The following is a 6,985-nucleotide window of genomic DNA, read 5'->3' as shown; positions in this document are numbered from 1 at the left end:
AGGCAAATCCCAAATGACATAACAGAGTTGTTCCAACTCTCGGAATCGCATTCCGACCCCGATATCACCAAAGTCAACTCTTGCTCAAACCTCTCCACCTTCCAAACTTCAACTTTTCCAACTTTCGCCGAAATGCTTCAAATTACCCTACGGACCTCCAAATCCAAATACGGATGCACGCCTAAGTCCAAATTCACCATACGAAGCTGTTGAAATCCTCCAAAACCTATTCCGGAGCCACTTACACAAAAGTCAAATTTTGATCAACTCTTACTACTTAAGCTTCCAAAACTAGAATCCTACTTCCGATTTGGCTCCGAATCATCCAGTAACTGAATTCGACCACACACGTAAGTCAATACATATAATATAAAGCTGTTCAAGACCTTATGCCACCAAACGAGACTTAAATTCTCAAAATAACCAGCCGGGTCGTTATCATTTGTATGTCACTCGCCATAGTCAATTGGAGTTCCCACCGCTGGTATTGTCGGTGGAGATTAACCTTGATTATTAGCAGCCATGGACGCTCGTTCTGTCTACAAATGTGTTCTCTTATTTCGTCCATTTTACGTCGAATTTCACCATTCCTCGTTATCTCCGGCATGGTTTCCAGCCAAGGACCAACTGCTCTGATATCAATATAATGTACTCAACAAATAATACTAAATTGCATGACCTAAGAAGCTAGATTTAGTAGAATAGCTTCTGAATAATAGAACAATGAGAGTTAATCAAAAGAATAATGAGAGAGAGAGAGAGAGATAGAGAGATCACTTGGATATTATCTGAATGAGTGAATACAATTTCCCCCCAACTGCTTATATGTAGTAAATCTGTTAACTCACTTATAATAACCCTAACGACACTTCTAATCAACTAACTGATTAGTGTAGCGGGTTGACTCTTACACCCTTATACTTATTATTTATACAAATACTGTTAAGGTTTTTTTATTATTTAAGATGAAATAGTCTTAAAATGAGGGTGAATGGGAAATGAAGGGAAAATAAAATTTTTGAGTAAAATTTTAAGTTTCCCCCTCTTGACAATGAAACATTGTCCCATATTGGAAGAGGAAAAGATTTTTGATGGGTATATATATATATAATTGCTCTTCTTGTAGCTCTTAAAGAGTTAAGAAGAAAGCAAGCCTCGCGCCGCCGTCGTCGTCGCTCGCTCGGCTCGGCTCAGCTTCGGCTTCGACTTCGGATTTGGATTTGGATTTGGATTTGGTCAAATGATCGATTGATTGATTAATTTTTTGGACCAAATTTATTTATTAATAGTAAATATTAGCGTAAGATTATCCGCATTTGTAAAGGATATGTTCCAATCCGTGTATTGACCACCAGCTACAATAGCAGCCGCCTAATGCTCTTCCCACCATGGCCAAGTGTTTGCTCCACAAACAAGCTAGTGCATGCTCCACCATGGAGGGTGGAGGGTCGTTCATCTTCAAAACTGGCTGCTATAAATATGTGCAGCAACTGTTGAAGAAAGACACGAACGAAAATAACACAAAACTGAAAACGCTCAACTTTGGCTATACATTGCACTCCTTCCTCTCAGCATTTTCATACGATTTTCTGAGTTTCTACTCCTTTGTTCTGCATTGTTTTAACTTCAAACAAAGCAACTGTAAGTGTGATTTGCTACCGAACTTTGTGTTCGCTGAAACACTGGGGTTTGAAGTACCGCTACACCAGTGTATGATTCGTTCTATCCTGGGAGGAAATAATCCATAACCTTGGGTACTAGGAGGGGATTAAATTCCTTAAGGAAATACTATAAATTCAGTGGGCTCGAATTAATTACTGTTTCATTGCGATAACTTATATTTCCCAGAATTATTATTTACAAATACAGTAATATTGGCGTGACTAACAAGCTTAAGGAATTTAATTATTTATTTCTGTATTTGTGTTATTCTTATTATTCTGCAAACTAAAACCTTTGTAGTTTTGTGTACTCCCGTTTTGGAGAGTAAAGCCTTCGTGGCGTTTTGTTAGAGATTAAAATCTACTTGATTTTTACTTCAGTTTGAAAACGTTTATTAAACGTTTGTTTGAGTCATTCTTTTACAAAAAAAATGACGACTGAAAGTGAAAACCAAGCTGTTCCGACGGTGACTGCCAACGCATCGACAAGCCGAACATCGGCGTTGGCACCGGCAGAAAAACTCGAAAAAATTTTCGGGATTGATTTCAAGCGCTGGCAGCAGAAGATGTTCTTCTACTTAACTACGTTATGTCTACAGAAGTTCATCAAGGAAGATGTTCCTGATCTGCCAGATAAAACTCCAGAGAATGAACGCTTTATCGTGATTGAAGCGTGGAAGCATTCTGATTTTTTATGCAAGAATTATATTCTTAGCGGACTGGATGATAATCTGTATAATGTATACAGTGGCGTGGAGACGTCAAAAGAATTGTGGAATGCGCTTGAAAAGAAATATAAAACTGAAGATGTCGGGATAAAGAAATTCATTGCCGCAAAATTTTTGGACTACAAAATGGTAGATAGCAAGTCTGTTATTACCCAAGTCCAGGAATTGCAAGTGATTATTCATGATCTACTTGCTGAAGGTCTTGTCATCAATGAAGCATTCCAAGTAGCAGCAATGATTGAGAAGTTACCTCCGTTATGGAAGGACTTCAAAAATTATTTGAAACACAAACGAAAGGAAATGTCCCTTGAAGACCTCATTGTTCGGTTGAGAATCGAAGAGGACAATAAAGCTGCTGAAAGGAGAGGCCGTGGAAATTCAACAATAATGGGTTGCAAATATTGTTGAAAATAACAAAAAGAGGAAGAAGGCTTCTGTTCCGAAATACAACCCAAGCAAGAAGCGGTTCAGTGGAAACTGCTACAACTGTGGGAAAATCGGACACAAATCTACGGAGTGTCATGCTCCGAAGAAAGATAAGAAAAGGGGTCAAGCAAACATGGTAGTCAAGCATGATGATGTTGATAACTTGTGTGCCATGCTTTCTGAATGTAACTTGGTGGAAAATCCTAAATAGTGGTGGTTTGATTCTGGAGTCACTCGCCATGTTTGTGCAGTTAGAGAAGCTTTTGCTACTTATGCTCCTACTGGACCCGGAGAGACAGTTTATATGGGAAATGCTTCAACAGCAAAAGTTGAAGGATATGTGAAGATATTTCTAAAAATGACTTCTGGCAAGGTCATGACTTTGAACAATGTCCTTCATGTTCCCGAAATGAGAAAGAATTTAGTCTCTACTGGACTTCTTGTTAAGCATGGTTTTAAGTGCATTTTTGTGTCCGACAAGGTTGTCATAAGTAAGAATGAAATATTTATAGGAAAAGGTTACCTCACCGAGGGCCTTTTCAATCTGAATGTAATGGTTGTGGAAAACAATAATATTTCAGCTTCTTCTTACTTACTTGAGTCAAATAATTTATGACATGTACATTTGGGTCATGTCAATTATAAAACCTTGCGGAAAATGATTAACTTGGAAGTACTGCCTAAGTTTGAATGCGAAAAATCAAAATGTCAAACATGTGTGGAATCTAAGTATGTTAAACATCCTTATAAGTCAGTTGAAAGGAATTCAAATCCTTTAGACTTAATTCACACAGATATTTGTGACATGAAGTCAATACCATCTCGCGGTGGAAAGAAGTATTTCATAACTTTTATTGACGATGGTACTCGATATTGCTATGTTTACTTACTGAATAGTAAAGATGAAGCAATAGATGCATTCAGGCAATACAAAAATAAAGTTGAAACGCAACTTAACAAGAAAGTAAAAATGATAAGAAGTGATAGGGGTGGTGAATATGAATCTCCTTTTGAAGAAATATGTTTAGAATATGGAATTATTCATCAAACAACAGCCCCTTACACGCCCCAATATAATGGGATTGCAGAAAGAAAGAATCGCACATTAAAGGAGATGATGAACGCGTTGTTGATAAGTTCTGGTTTGCCACAGAACTTGTGGGGGAAGCCATTCTTACGGCTAATCAAATATTAAATCGAGTGCCCCATAGCAAAACACAATCCATTCCATATGAAAAATGGAAAGGAAGGAAGCCCAACTTGAATTATTTTAAAGTGTGGGGGTGTTTGGCAAAAGTGCAAGTTCCTAAACCCAAAAGGGTAAAGATAGGACCGAAAATCGTTGATTGTGTTTTCATAGGATATGCGACAAATAGTAAAGCATATCGATTTCTGGTTCATAAATCAGAAAATCCCGACATTCATAATAATACGGTTATAGAATCAGATAATGCTGAGTTCTTTGAAAATATATATCCGTATAAAAAGAAATGTGAGTCGTTTGGTGGAGGATCTAAATGACCTCGGGAAGAAACAGAAGAAAGTACATGTAATCAGGAGGATACAAGACGTAGTAAACGTCAAATAACGGCTACTTCATTTGGACCAGATTTTGTGACTTTCTTATTGGAGAATGAGCCTCAAACATTTAAAGAAGCTATGACTTCTTCGGAATCATTGTTTTGGAAAGAGGCAGTCAATAGTGAAATAGAATCTATATTGAACAACCATACATGGGAATTGGTTGATCTTCCTCCTGGAAATAAACCTTTGGGTTCTAAATGGATTTTTAAGAGAAAAATAAAAAATGATGGCACTATTGATAAATTCAAGGCAAGACTCGTAGTCAAAGGGTATAGACAACGAGAAGGTCTAGACTACTTTGATACATACTCTCCAGTTACAAGAATTACGTCCATATGAATGGATGTTAAGACGGCCTTCTTAAATGGAGAGTTGGAGGAAGAAATTTACATGGAACAACCTGAAGGATTTGTGGTTCCAGGTAAAGAAAATAAGGTATGTAGACTTGTTAAGTCTCTTTACTGACTAAAACAAGCACCCAAACAATGGCATGCGAAATTTGACCAAACAATGTTGTCAAATGGTTTTAAGATAAATGAATGTGATAAATGTGTGTACATTAAAAATGTTCCAAATCACATAGTCATTATTTGCCTATATGTGGATGATATGCTGATAATGAGTAATGACATTGCCAACATAAATGCTACTAAGCGTATGCTCAATAGCAAGTTTGATATGAAAGACTTGGGAGTTGCTGATTTAATTCTGGGAATTAAGATCCATAAGACTCCTCAAGGTCTGGCATTATCACAATCTCATTATATTAAGACAGTACTTGAAAAATTCAAGCACTTGGGCTTTAAAGTTGCAAAGACTCCAATTGACGTGAATCTTGCATTAGCAAAGAATAAAGGCCAAAGCATATCACAATTGGATTATGCTCGTGTGTTGGGATGCTTAATGTATATCATGAATTGTACACGACTAGATATAGCTTGTGCTATAAGTAAACTGAGTCGATATACGAGCAATCCAGGCCAGTCTCATTGGATGGCAATGAAACGAGTTTTGGGATATTTAGAACATACCCAGAACTTTGACTTGCACTACAGTAAATTCCCTGCGGTGATTGAGGGATACTGTGATGCAAATTGGATCACCGGTTCAACTGATTCTAAGTCCACGAGTGGATATGTATTCACTATTAGTGGAGGAGCGGTATCTTGGAAGTCGTCCAAACAAACATGTATTGCCCGCTCTACAATGGAGGCTGAATTCATAGCCTTAGATAAAGCTGGTGAAGAAGCTGAATGGCTCCGAAATTTCTTGGAAGATATTCCATTTTGGCCCAAACCGTTGGCACCAATATGCATACATTGTGATAGTCAAGCGGCAATTGGAAGGGCTGGGAGCGTTATGTATAACGGTAAATCTCGTCATATACGACGAAGACATAAAACCGTTAGGCAATTACTCTCTAGAGGAATTATCACGATTGACTATGTAAAGTCAAGTGATAATGTGTCAGATCCACTTACAAAAGGCCTAACTAGAGAGGTAGTTGAGAAATCATCAAGGAGAATGGGGCTATGGCCGAGAACAAGTCATTGTGACGGTAACTCTACCTAGAAGACTGGAGATCCCAAGATCTAGGTTCAAGGAGATCAAACAAAGTCATTAATGATGGTTCAACATTGTCAAATAAAATTTTAGTCCGTTCTCGTGATGAGACAATGTTCAGTACTAAGGATAAAGCATTAAGGCTTTTTAATGATTTCTAAATTTGATACGGGGTATATCAAATAGTGTATCTATAGGATGACACGTTTAGGAATCACCTATGTAAGTGTGAAGTGTTAGCCGCTTCAAGGAGAACTTTGTAAGGCCAGTTCTCTACGCACTTATGAAACCAGGAGGTGTTCATGGCTGAAACGAACACAACAATGAGAACCAAAGACGGTTAAGGGTTGATTGTGTGACTTATGGTTGTCTAGGTATACACCAAAGATCGACAGTTCAAAGATATCAAATCTACCGATTGACCGAGTATATCCGACATAAGTTCACTACGAAAAGTTCAAAGGGAAACCTACTTATCCAGATGCGATTAATGAGGGTGAATGGGAAATGGAGGGAAAATAAAAATTTTGAGTAAAATTTTAAGTTTCCCCTCTTGACAATTAGACATTGTCCCATATTGTAAAATTTTAAGTTTTTCCCTCTTGACAATAAGACATTGTCCCATATTGGAAGAGGAAAAGATTTTTTCTGGGTATATATATATATAATTGCTCTTCTTGTAGCTCTTAAAGAGTTAAGAAGAAAGCAAGCCTCGCGCCGTCGTCGTCGTCGCTCGCTCGGCTCGGCTCAGCTTCGGCTTCGACTTCGGATTTGGATTTGGATTTGGATTTGGTCAAATGATCGATTGATTGATTAATTTTTTGGACCAAATTTATTTGTTAATAGTAAATATTAACGTAAGATTATCCGCATTTGTAAAGGATATGTTCCAATCCGTGTATTGACCACCAGCTACAATAGCAGCCGCCTAATGCTCTTCCCACCATGGCCAAGTGTTTGCTCCACAAACAAGCTAGTGCATGCTCCACCATGGAGGGTGGAGGGTCGTTCATCTTCAAAGCT

The sequence above is a fragment of the Nicotiana tabacum genome, chromosome 21 (genome assembly GCF_000715075.1).
Source record: "Nicotiana tabacum cultivar K326 chromosome 21, ASM71507v2, whole genome shotgun sequence".
NCBI classification, from domain to species: Eukaryota; Viridiplantae; Streptophyta; class Magnoliopsida; order Solanales; family Solanaceae; genus Nicotiana; species Nicotiana tabacum.
This window is presented reverse-complemented; position numbering follows the sequence as displayed.